Raw genomic sequence first — 13,240 nt, forward strand, 5'->3', positions numbered from 1 at the left:
AAGTCGGAAATCGAAATGGACCTAAAGTCTTATATGAGTCATGTTATCAATATAAAATGTGACATCATAGTCCACTACTTTTTGTATCTCAATTATTTACACTTAGTGGTTAATAAATACCACCTCATACACACATACTAAGTGTGAAAAAATTCCATCAAATAAAATCACAAAAATATAATATACATCTACTAATATTATTAGTGTAATAATAATATATATTATACATACTTGTCTTATTTTACCTAGTTAGTAAATTAGAACAACTTTGAGCTTAATCTTGGGTGCCACCTTAAGTAGGCCTTCTACTTTAAAGGCTAAGGAAGGAGGATCATGTAATACTCCGTATTTATATGTCTTGGGGGTACTCTATCGAGTAGCCCTTACTCTGTCGAGTAAGGGCAAGTTGCGAAGAGAAACAGTTTCTGACCTGTTGGGCACTCGATCGAGTAGCTGGGGCACTCGATCGAGTAGGGGGGTACTCGATCGAGTACCTTGGGTACTCGATCGAGTGTCCGGTTTATCGGGGGTTTTTCTCGGGTTTTGTTAATTACGCGATTAAGGTATTTAAACTTATTCGGCATTGTTCTAAATCACTTTTTACAAAACCTAAAACCTGTTTAAGAGAGAAAGCAACTTGTTCTTCTTCCTAATCGCGTTCTTGACAATTCCCGGAGTTCAGACGGTCGGTTTGCATCGTAGTTTGTGTCGTTGGATTCCTTGCGTCGAGGGTAAGCTTTTAACGTAATTTATATAATGTTTTGTTAAGATTGGTGAAACCCTAATTTAGGAATTGGGGGTTTTTATGAATAGTAATTGAATAGAAGTATCTATGTGTTGTATGGTAGGAGGAGAGTTCGTAAAGGAGCCGTTTTTGATACATTTGTAGATACCGTCTGCGTGTTGTGCATTCCAGGTAGGATTTCCTACTCGGTATTAGTCCCATAATGGGATATTGGTGATGTCTTTGTAGTTAGTTGTTTGATATGATGATTGTAATTGTGATTGTGATTGTGGTTGTGTTTGTCTATGGCTCTCGAGATGCGTTCTCGGCTGAGTGGGGTCACTTGCGGGAGTGATCTCACGCCCTAGTTTCGCCCTTCGTGGAACCCGCCACGAAAGGGGATGTGCACATTAATGGACGGGGTTATCGCTCGTACGATGAGCGGGGCTTAGGTGGGAACGGCTGCGGTCCCCATCGCGGGCTGTCCAAGGGACGATCGATGATTGAGACGGTTGGTTGGATGTGCGTGTGTGTGTGTGGCAGTTCAGCTGTTTGTTTGTCTTATTGTTGTTATCTATTTGATTGTGTGATTAGTACTGACCCCGGTGTTGTTTTGTAAAACCTGCGGTGATCCATTCGGGGATGGTGAGCAGATATTGAGCGAGTAAAGAGATGAGTAATCTTTTGGGATAGGCTGGGATGGCCACGACATGACGATAGAGTCTTCCATGTGTAGTTTAGTATTTATTTATATTTCAGTTGAGAACAGATAGTTTGGAGTAATGTATCGTACATTCAGCTTGGTTTCAAGGATTGTATTTATTCATTAAAGTATTTATATTAAATGTTGTTTCTGTTTTGTCCGTTTGATTATCATGCCTCGAGGCGTAAAGATGGTGATGTCTTCATACCTGAGTGGTCCTGGTAAGGCACTCGGAGTATGGGGGTGTTACAAATGGTATCAGAGCGACGATCCTGAAACCTGTAACCAATGAACTTAATGAACATAGGGAGTCAATTAAAATGAACCCGGGGTAAAAGTGGTAGGAGCTAGTGCAAAGGCTTGGGAGACGTCCTAAAGTCGCGGGGATCGCCCTACAACTTTGAACCGGTCACATGGGGGAGATATGTGTTGAGTCATGTGTGTGCTTAGTAACTTGTTAACAATGTGATGAAGTGTGATGGTTGTTTGGTGTTGAAATAAGAAGTTGAGCATGTGAAAGAAAATGATATGTGGAACATGTTAATGAGATGATAACATGTTGAATGATTTACAAATGTGGCTTTAATAGCATGAGGAATTGATCTTGTTGTTAGTAGAATAGACACTAGCATATTTATTACGATATCATGTAATTTTATGAAAGTTTAGCATGTTAGTGTATACGTAATATGCGGGTAGCCTTTACGTATTAGTGGTACTTGATCGAGTAAGGCTAACTCGATCGGATAGGTTTTTGACGATTTTGGGTCCAGAATCGCGTTTTGGGGCACTCGATCGAGTAACTAGGGGTACTCGATCGAGTAGGGGGTCACTCGATCGAGTAGCCTAGATACTCGATCGAGTGGGTTAGAGATCAGAAGGTCTGTTTGGTTCTGGAGTTTGGGTACTCGATCGAGTACATGGGGGCACTCGATCGAGTAGCCCGTTACTCGATCGAGTGGGTTTGGATACTCGATCGAGTAGGTTCTGAGCAACGCGTTTTCGTGTTTTGAGGTCTAGTACGTGTGTTTATGTTTACCCTTTCTTATATAGCTTCAAGATGCCGCCCAAGAGAAATGCTTTGTATGCGAGAGCTGAGCTTATGACTACGGACGACATCGTCAAGATGTTAGAGCACCAGGATGCTCTTACCGAGACCCTAAAGAAAGTGAATGAGGACAAGGATAAGGCTAAGGAGAAGGAGGTTGACCATGCTAAAGTCAGCCTCTATATTGCGAGGTTTAACCCGAAGGAGTACAAGGGAGTTGAGGAGCCTAACCTTTTTGATAGTTGGCTGAGGGAGATGGAGAATATACTAGATTTAGTCCACTGTCCTGATGAGATGAGAGTGGATCAGGCTGCATTCTATCTGAGGGAGGCAGCTGGCAAGTGATGGGATTCAGTGAAGGTGAGTGCTAAGGAATTATATACCAACCAGGGCTTACCTGCTATACCTTGGGAGGAGTTTCGTAGGGCTGTGAGGAAGGAGTTTGTACCAGAACATGTGAGAAGTAAGTTGGGGGAAGAGTTTGATAAGTTTAAGATGACCGCTGAGATGTCGGTAGCCGAGTACTACGAGACAGTTCAATGAGAAATCTAGATATCTTTGAGGACATGGGTTTGAGTGATGAGAATCTGGCTTTGAGGTTTGAGAGTGGGCTAACCACGAAAATTATGGATAAGTTACCCGTGGGAGTTCTTACTGACGTAAAGGAAGCATATGAGAGGGCTGGGAGAGCTGAGAGACTAGTGGAGATGGCTCAGGAGAGGTCCGGTGGTGAGAAGAGGAAGTCGGAGAGCGAGGGTGGTGGCCAATCTAATTACAAGAAAGGCAACCACAATCGATCTAAGGGGTTTTCTTCGGATCCGGATTTAGTCTTTGGGGCTTCCTTTGGGCGAGGCCGTGGGAGTGTGAGTAATAGCCGGGGAGTGACTGCTTTGGTTGTGGTGGGGTAGGCCACAAGAGACATGAGTGCACGAGTGCACCGGGATCTTTTCGAGACCTGCACGAGCTTTGCGAGCAAATGACCGGCTGGATCATGGCCAAACCGGGAGGTCGAGCTACCAGAGGGAGGCAACCGCAACGGTAATTCTTATCAGAAGACACCGATGAACAACAACAACAACAACCAAGGGTCGGGTGCTAAGCCGACCGCATCGCCAAGATCTTGTCCGGGAGGTGGGCGAAGACCGATGGGTGTTATTCATGATGGACAAGAAGGCAGCCGAGGAAGATGCGCATGTTATCACCGGTACATTCCTTGTTAATGGTATTCCTACGTTTGTTTTGTTCGATTCTGGGGCTTCTCGATCGTTTGTGTCTTGAGTCATGTTAAACATTGGGTTTGAGAGTTTATGAGTCCGTTAGTGAGCAAGTTTTATACCTTCGGTGAGTCCATGTACCATGTGGGAGGTTGTTTAGAGATGTATCTTTGATAGTTGGGCAAGTCGATTTCCCAGTAGACTTGCTAGAGTTTCCTTTTAATGGTTTTGAGATGATAGTTGGGATGGATTGGTTAGGAAAGTATAAAGCTAAGATAGACTCATCATCAAAAGAAGGTGTCCCTAAGAGGTCCTAAGGGTGTTAGTGTGTCTTATCGTGGGTTTCTAGTCAAACCCAAAGTTAAGTTGATTGCAGCTATTACCTTGAAGTCGTATCGAGGAAGGATGTCCGTTGATTTTGTGCCATGTGAGAGATGACCGGATAGAGAGCCCTGCCATTTACGAGATACCGGTGGTGGGAGAGTTTGCGAGATGTTTTTCCGGAGGAAATTCCGGGTTGCCACCAAAGAGGGAGATAGATTTCACCGTTGAGTTGAAGCCAGGGACGGGGCCAATCTCTAAGGCACCGTACCGTATGGGTCCTAAGGAGATGGAGGAACTTAGGAAGCAGTTGGATGATTTGATAGAAAAGGGATACATTAGACCAAGTGTATCGCCGTGGGGAGCACCAGTTCTATTTGTGAAGAAGAAAGATGGAACTTTGAGGTTGTGCATAGATTACCGGGAGCTGAACCGTGTGACGATAAAGAACAAGTATCCTTTGCCAAGGATAGATGACCTGTTTGATCAGTTGAGTGGTGCGACAGTCTTTTCTAAGATTGATTTGAGGTCGGGGTACCATCAGGTAAAGATTAGAGATGTGGACATACCGAAGACAGCTTTCACGTCGAGGTATGGCCATTATGAGTATGTGGTGATGCCGTTTGGGTCGTCTAATGCACCGACAGTGTTTATGGATTTGATGAATAGGATCTTTAGACAGTTCTTGGACCAGTTTGTAGTGGTGTTTATTGATGATATCTTAGTCTACTCTAAGACTAAGGAGGAGCATGAGGAGCATTTGAGAATCGTGTTGCAGACGTTGAGGGAGCATGAGTTGTATGCTAAGTTGTCCAAGTGTGAGTTCTTAGTTAGAAAGTCGCTTTTAAGGACATGTGATATCTAAAGATGGGGTAGCTGTGGATCCGACGAAGATTGAGGCAGTGACAAAGTGGGAAGCACCAAAGAATGTTGCTGAGGTGAGGAGTTTCTTGGGTTTAGCTGGATACTACAGGCGGTTCGTGAAGGATTTCTCCAAGATAGCTAGACCGATGACAGCGTTGATGAGGAAAGAGAACAGGTTTCATTGGGATGAGAGTTGTGAGACGGCGTTCCAAACCTTAAAGGAGCGTTTGACCACAGCTCCTGTCTTGGCATTGCCTGAAGGGAGCGAGAATTTCGAGGTCTATACAGATGCTTCGAAGAATGGGTTGGGATGTGTGTTGATGCAGAATGGTAAAGTGATTGCCTATGCTTCTAGGCAGTTGAAGCCTTATGAGGAGAACTACCCTACTCATGACCTGGAGTTGGGTGCAGTGGTGTTTGCTCTCAAGATTTGGAGGCATTACCTTTATGGAGCAATCTTTAAGGTATTTTCTGATCACAAGAGTCTCAAGTACATCTTCACGCAGAAGGAGTTGAACATGAGACAGAGGAGGTGGATGGAGCTGATTGGTGATTATGACATGGAAATCATCTACCATGAAGGAAAAGCCAACGTTGTTGCTGATGCTTTGAGTAGGAAGAGTGTACATTCCTTGTGTACAGCTCTATCTTTGATGAGGCTAAGGGATGAGGTAGCGAGCTTTGGGATACATATGATGCAGAAAGGAGATGCCATGGGTGATATGACAGTACAGCTTGAGTTTTATGATGGCATTTGGGATAAGCAGGCTTTGGATCCTAAGATAGTGGAGTGGAGAGCTGGAGTAGAGAAAGGGACAGTGTCCCGGTTTTCCATTCATACAGATGGTAGCTTGAGGTTTGATGGTAGGTGGTGTGTTCCTAATGACGAGGAGTTGAAAAAGACAATCATGACGACGCATTGCACACCATATTCGATTCATCCAGTGGAGACAAGCTGTACAAGGATTTGAAGAAAACGTTTTGGTGGCCTGGATGAAGAAAGAGACAAAATGAGTTCGTGTCCGTTGTTTGACATGCGAGAGAGTTAAAGGGGAACAGAGAAGACCACAAGGTAAGGTTCAGTCTTTGGAGGTGCCGGAATGGAAGTGGGAATCCATTTCCATGGATTTCATTGTGGGTTTGCCTAAGAGTCAACAAGGTAACAACATGATTTGGGTGATAGTGGATCGTCTGACCAAGTCAGCTCACTTTGTTCCAATGAAAGATACATGGACTAAGGCACAATTGGCTATGGCCTATCGAAAGAACGTGCTTAAGTTACATGGAGTCCCTAAGGACATAGTGTCCGACGAGATGCGAGGTTTATATCGAGGTTTTGGAAAGAGTTGCGGAATCGTTGGGAACAACTTTGAAGATGAGTCACTTTTCATCCTGCGCGCAGATGGCGGACTGAGCGAACAATCAAGACTTTGGAGGATATGTTGCGAGCTTGTGTGATGGATTTTGGTGGTAGCTGGGAGCAGAGGTTGGACTTGATAAAGTTTTCGTACAACAACAGTTATCACACTAGTATTGGTATGGCACCGTTTGAGGCTTTGTATGGGAGGAGATGTAGGAGTCCAATCTGTTGGGACGATAGTGCTGAGGCAGTGGTGTTAGGACCAGAGATGGTGCATGAGATGGTTGAACAGATTAAGATGATTAGGGAAAGGATGAGAGCAGCCCAGGATCGACAAAAGAGTTATGCAGATCTTCATCGCCGGGATATAGAGTTTCAGGTCGGGGATAAGGTTCTTTTGAAAGTGTCTCCGATGCGTGGGGTTATGAGATTTGGGAAGAAAGGCAAGCTAAGTCCGAAGTTTATAGGGCCTTATGAGATCTTAGAGCGAGTTGGGGAAGTTGCTTATCGTTTGGCTTTACCAACCAAGCGTTGGAGAGGGTGCATAATGTGTTTCACGTATCGCAGTTGCGGAAGTATGTAAGTGACCCGTCACATGTGTTGGAGGCAGAGAGCTTAGAGCTAGATGAGTCCTTATCATATCTTGAGGTACCTAAGCAGATTCTTGACCGAAAGGTTAGAAAGACTAGGAGTGGTGAGACAGTTTTGCTTAAGATCCTTTGGTCCAACCACGAGACTGAGGAAGCTACATGGGAGGCAGAGGAAGTCATGAAAGAGCGTTACCCTTTTCTTTTTGATCAGGTATGTATGGTTACGGGGACGTAACCTTGTTTCTTTTAGGGGGGTAGGAGATGATCGCGAGAGTTTCTAAGAGTTTTATACCCCTTTTATATGTTGTGTCGGTATGTTTGTCGGGACAAGTTGGGTTAGTACCATGTCTTATGTTGTTTTTGTTTTGGTTATAAGTCGGGAATGTTATGGGAGTACCTTTGTTTAGTAGTGGTTTGAACTTCGGGGACGAAGTTCTTTTTAAGGAGGGAAGACTGTAATACTCCGTATTTATATGTCTTGGGGGTACTCTATCGAGTAGCCCTTACTCTGTCGAGTAAGGGCAAGTTGCGAAGAGAAACAGTTTCTGACTTGTTGGGCACTCGATCGAGTAGCTGGGGCACTCGATCGAGTAGGGGGGTACTCGATCGAGTACCTTGGGTACTCGATCGAGTGTCCCATTTTACGGGGTTTTTCTCGGGTTTTGTTAATTACGCGATTAAGGTATTTAAACTTATTCGGCATTGTTCTAAATCACTTTTTACAAAACCTAAAACCTGTTTAAGAGAGAAAGCAACTTGTTCTTCTTCCTAATCGCGTTCTTGACAATTCCCGGAGTTCAGACGGTCGGTTTGCATCGTAGTTTGTGTCGTTGGATTCCTTGCGTCGAGGGTAAGCTTTTAACGTAATTTATATAATGTTTTGTTAAGATTGGTGAAACCCTAATTTAGGAATTGGGGGTTTTTATGAATAGTAATTGAATAGAAGTATCTATGTGTTGTATGGTAGGAGGAGAGTTCGTAGAGGAGCCGTTTTGATACAGCTGTAGATACCGTCTGCGTGTTGTGCATTCCAGGTAGGATTTCCTACTCAGTATTAGTCCCATAATGGGATATTGGTGATGTGCTGTAGTTAGTTGTTTGATATGATGATTGTAATTGTGATTGTGATTGTGGTTGTGTTTGTCTATGGCTCTCGAGATGCGTTCTCGGCTGAGTGGGGTCACTTGCGGGAGTGATCTCACGCCCTAGTTTCGCCCTTCGTGGAACCCGCCACGAAAGGGGATGTGCACATTAATGGACAGGGTTATCGCTCGTACGATGAGCGGGGCTTAGGTGGGAACGGCGTCCCCCATCGGCAGGGCTGGTCCAGGTGGACGATCGTGATTGAGACGGTTGGTTGGATGTGCGTGTGTGTGTGTGGCGGTTCAAATTGTTTGCTTGTCTTATTGTTGTTATCTATTTGATTGTGTGATTAGTCTCGACCTGTTGTTGTTTTGTAAAACTGCGGTGATCCATTCGGGGATGGTGAGCAGATATTGAGCGAGTAAAGAGATGAGTCTTGGGATAGTCGGGATGGCCACGACATGACGATAGAGTCTTCCGCCGTAGTTTAGTATTTATTTATATTTCAGTTGAGAACAGATAGTTTGGAGTAATGTATCGTACATTCAGCTTGGTTTCAAGGATTGTATTTATTCATTAAAGTATTTATATTAAATGTTGTTTCTGTTTTGTCTGTTTGATTATCATGCCTCGGGCGACCGAGATGGTGATGTCTTCATACCCGAGTGGTCCTGGTAAGGCACTCGGAGTATGGGGGTGTTACAGATCATCCACCATTTTAGCTCAAGAACTAAAATAGGAAGGAGTCATATTGTGGTGCCCATATTGTAATACTACGGTTTTATGAGTCTGTGGGTACTCTATCGAGTGGGTCTTACTCTGTCGAGTAAGGGTGTTTTGCAGTTTAAAACAGTTTCTGACCTGTAGGGTACTCGATCGAGTAGCCTTGGTACTCGATCGAGTAGGCGGCACTCGATCGACTACGTCTGTTACTCGATCGAGTAGCCCGGTTTACGGGTAGTGTTTTGTTGGGTTTTGTTAATAATGCGATTTAGTATTTAAACCTTTCCGTCACTTTCATAAAACGCTTTTACAAACTTAATTACTTTGAAAAGAGATTGCAACCTCGTGCGCATCCGTCGCATTATTGACAAATCCCGGAGCTTGGGAGGTCGGAATTCATCGTTCTTTACATTCTTGTGATCCTTGCGTCGAGGGTAAGATCTACCTACTGTTTTTATGGTATTTCGTTAAGGTTGTTTAAACCCTAGTTTAGGGGTTTGGGGGTTTTATTGTCTTTTATGATTGTTAGTAATTGTATGATCGTATGTTAGGAGGAGGATTCGTAGAGGAGGCCTTTTGATAACAGCTGTTGAGACCGTCTGACTGTTTTGCATTCCAGGTAGGGTTTCCCTACACAGTATTAGTCACATGATGTGTTGGTTGTGATTTGTGATTGTTGAATATTATCGTACTCGTATTGTGACGGTTGTTGGATTTGGTTGTTGATAGTAGTTGTGATTGATTGTATCTGTCTGTGTTCTTCGGGATGCGTCCCTGGCTGAGTGGAGTCACTTGAGGGAGTGGCTTCACACCCATTATTCGCCTTCTGTGGAACTCGCCACAGAAGGGATGTGCACATTAATGGATTTGAGTTTATCGCTCGACGGAGATGAGCGGGGCTTAGGTGGGAACGGCCGGTCCCCATCAACGGCGGCGAGGAGTAACTGTTGCGATGGGTGCTCTGGCAGGGCTACACACTTTAGTGTGTAGTCAGTATTGTGGAGTTGATGATGGAGTTCGGAGTATATCTGTGACGACTGAGCTGTGTTGTTTGTTGTGTTGTTGAGTTGTATAAATTGTGTTATTAGTACTGACCCCGTTTATTGTTTTAAAAACTGTGGTGATCCATTCGGGGATGGTGAGCAGTTCTTGAGCAGGTATGAGTCGAGATACATGGGATAGCTGGGATGTGTCACCTTCAGATGATAGAATCTTCCGCTGTAGCTTGAGTAGTTTATCAGACATTTTTTTTAGTTGAATAGACAGTTGTTTTGAGAACTTGTAACCCGTATTTTGGGCATTTGGTTTTGCATTGTATTTATTCACTAAACTTATACTATTTAAATACTGTTTCGTTATTGTCTTATGATTATCATTGCCTCGGGAAACCGAGATGGTGACATCTTTATACCTGAGTGGTCCTGGTAAGGCACTTGGAGTATGGGGGTGTCACAAAGTGGTATCAGAGAGACGATCCTGAAACCTGTAACTAATGAACATAGGGAGTCAATTAAAATGAACCCGGGGTAAAGGTTGTAGGAGCTAATGCAAAGGCTTGGGAGACATCCTAAAGTCGCGAACTCGCCCTACAATTTTGAACCGGTCACATGGGGGTATATGTCAAGGTCGTATGTGGTGTTTGTCAGTTTATATGTGAAAGTAATGATATATGTTTTGAGTTGTTGGATGTTGGGAGTGGAGGATTGAAATTGTGATTGAAGAGTTGGAAGTTGGTGGGGTGTGTTTATTTGTTGGTCTGCATAAAGAAGCATGATGGTTGTTTATTATGTGGCATTTAATAACATGAAGTAGATTCTTTTGTTGATTGTATGAGGAATCGGGTATAATTGCATGCGTAGTATGTTATAATGTTGATATTATGAAGTTGCATAGTGTGTTGGGTTATGTGAGATAACATGCGGGTAGTATTCACGAGTCTGCATGACTCGATCGAGTAGAGGGTACTCGATCGAGTGGGTGAGGTACTCGATCGAGTGGGTCTGACTCGATCGAGTGGGTATTTTGACGTTTTTATGACCAGAAGCGTGTTTTTGGGTACTCGATCGAGTACATAGAGGCACTCGATTGAGTAGAGGGTCACTCGATCGAGTGGCTAGGCTGCTCAGTCGAGCATGTTAGAGATCAGAAGGTCTGTTTTGGGTCTGGAGTCGGGGCACTCGATCGAGTAGCCTCTACTCGATCGAGTAGGTTTAGGCACTCGATCGAGTGGGTTCTGAACAGAGTGTTTTCGTGTTTTGGGTTATAGTATGTATGTTTATATCTACCTTTTCTTATATAGTTCCAAGATGCCGCCAAAGAAAACCGCTTTGTATGCGAGAGCTGAGAGCATGAACATCGATGATATAGTTAAGATGTTGGAGCATCAAGATGCTCTTACGGAGGCCTTAAAGAGAGTGGGGAAGGATAAGGAGGTTGATCACTCTAAGATAAGTCTTTATATAGCGAGGTTTAACCCAAAAGAGTACAAGGGGACTGGGGAGCCAATTCTTCTTGATAATTGGCATCGTGAGATAGAGAACATTCTGGATCTGGTACATTGTCCTGATGAGATGAAAGTAGAACAAGCCGCGTTCTACTTGAGGGAAGCGGTTGGTGAGTGGTGGGATAAGGTGAATGCGAGTGCTAGGGAGATGTATACGAAGCAGGGTCTGCCTGCTATACCTTGGGAAGAGTTCCGGAGGGCTATGAGGAGAGAGTTTGTACCTGAGCATGTGAGGAGTAAGCTGAGGGAAGAGTTTGATGGGTTTAGGATGACATCTGATATGTCGGTAGCTGAGTACTACAAGCAGTTTAATGAGAAGTCTAGGTATGCTGAGGACATGGGTTTGAGTGAGGAGAACCTAGCGCTGAGATTTGAGAGGGGGTTAACCCCCAGGATTATGGACAAGTTACCCGTGGGAGTCCTTACGGATGTTAAGAAAGCTTATGAGAGGGCTGGGAGAGCTGAGAGGTTGGTGGAGATGGCCCGGGAGAGAGGTAGTGAGAAAAGGAAGGCTGAGAGCGAGGGTGGTGGCCAATCTAACTACAAGAAAGGCAACCACAGTCAGGCTAGAGCGTTTTCTTCTGGCTCGGGGTTCAGTGCTGGGGCTTCCTTTCGGTGTGGCCGTGGGAGCGGTAGTGGTAGTTGGGGGATGACCTGCTTTGGTTGTGGCGGTGTAGGCCACAAGAGACATGAGTGCACGAGTGTAAAAGGAGCTTTTCAGAGATCGGCTAAGGGGAGCTATTCTCAGGGGCCGGCACAGAGTTATGCGAGCAACAGACCGGCTGGATCATGGTCTAACCGGGGAGGTCAGAGCAACCAGGGTGGAGGTAACCGCAATGGCGGTAATTCTTATTAGAAACCAGCTACGAACAGTAACAACAATCAGGGATCGGGTGCTAAGCCGACCACTTCAGCCAGTACTGTCCAGGGAGGTGGACAGAAGACCAGTGGAAAGCTGTATATGATGGACAAGAAAGCAGCCGAGGACGACGCACATGTTATCACTGGTACCTTTCTTGTTAACGGTATTCATGCCTTTGTTTTGTTTGATTCGGGGGCATCTCAATCGTTTGTATCTTCGAGTCATGTTAAACGGTTGGGTCTGAGGGTATATGAGTCTGTAAGTGAGAAAGTTTTTATACCTTCGGGTGAGTCTGTAACATGTGGAAGGTTGTATAGGGATGTATCTATGATATTTGGGCAAGTTGATCTACCAGTGGACTTGCTAGAGTTTCCTTTAGACGGTTTTGAGATGATAGTCGGGATGGATTGGTTGGGAAAGTACAAAGCTAAGATAGACTGTCATTAAAAGAAAGTGTCTTTGAGAGGTCCTAAGGGCGTTAGTGTGTCTTATCGTGGGTTTGTGGTCAAACCCAAAGTTAAGTTGATTACAGCTGTGACTTTGAAGCCCTATCTGAGGAAGGGATGTCCTTTGATCTTGTGCCATGTGAGAGATGACCAGATAGAGAGCCCGACAGTTGATCAGATACCAGTGGTGGATGAGTTTGCAGATGTCTTTCCAGAGGAGATTCCGGGGTTGCCACCGAAGAGGGTGATAGATTTCACGGTTGAGTTGAAACCGGGGACGGGGCCAATCTCTAAGGCACCGTACCGGATGGGTCCTAAAGAGTTGGAGGAGCTCAGGAAGCAGTTACATGATCTGATAGAGAAGGGATACATTAGACCTAGTGTATCACCATGGGGAGCACCAGTTCTTTTTGTGAAGAAGAAAGATGGGAGCTTGAGGTTGTGTATATATTACAGGGAGCTGAACCGAGTCACGGTGAAGAACAAGTATCCTTTACTGAGGATAGATGACCTGTTTGATCAGTTGAGTGGTGCATCAGTCTTTTTGATATGGGTCGATGTCGTCACTCAACCAATCAAACACATTTATAATACTCAACAAACAACTAGTTAGCGGTAAGTCGAGGTCGATCCATGGGACGGTGTGCTTTGGGTTCTAAGTCTATCTATCTCAATTTATGCTAGTGTCACAATTTGGTTTGGGTTTGTAGTTGTGTCTAAACTAATGCAAACAATAAAGTAAAACAAGCAATAAAAGGAAAGATGTAAACAATTGATTAAAAGTGCTAGGATATCATGG

Source organism: Silene latifolia, chromosome 7 (genome assembly GCF_048544455.1).
Source record: "Silene latifolia isolate original U9 population chromosome 7, ASM4854445v1, whole genome shotgun sequence".
Lineage (NCBI taxonomy): Eukaryota > Viridiplantae > Streptophyta > Magnoliopsida > Caryophyllales > Caryophyllaceae > Silene > Silene latifolia.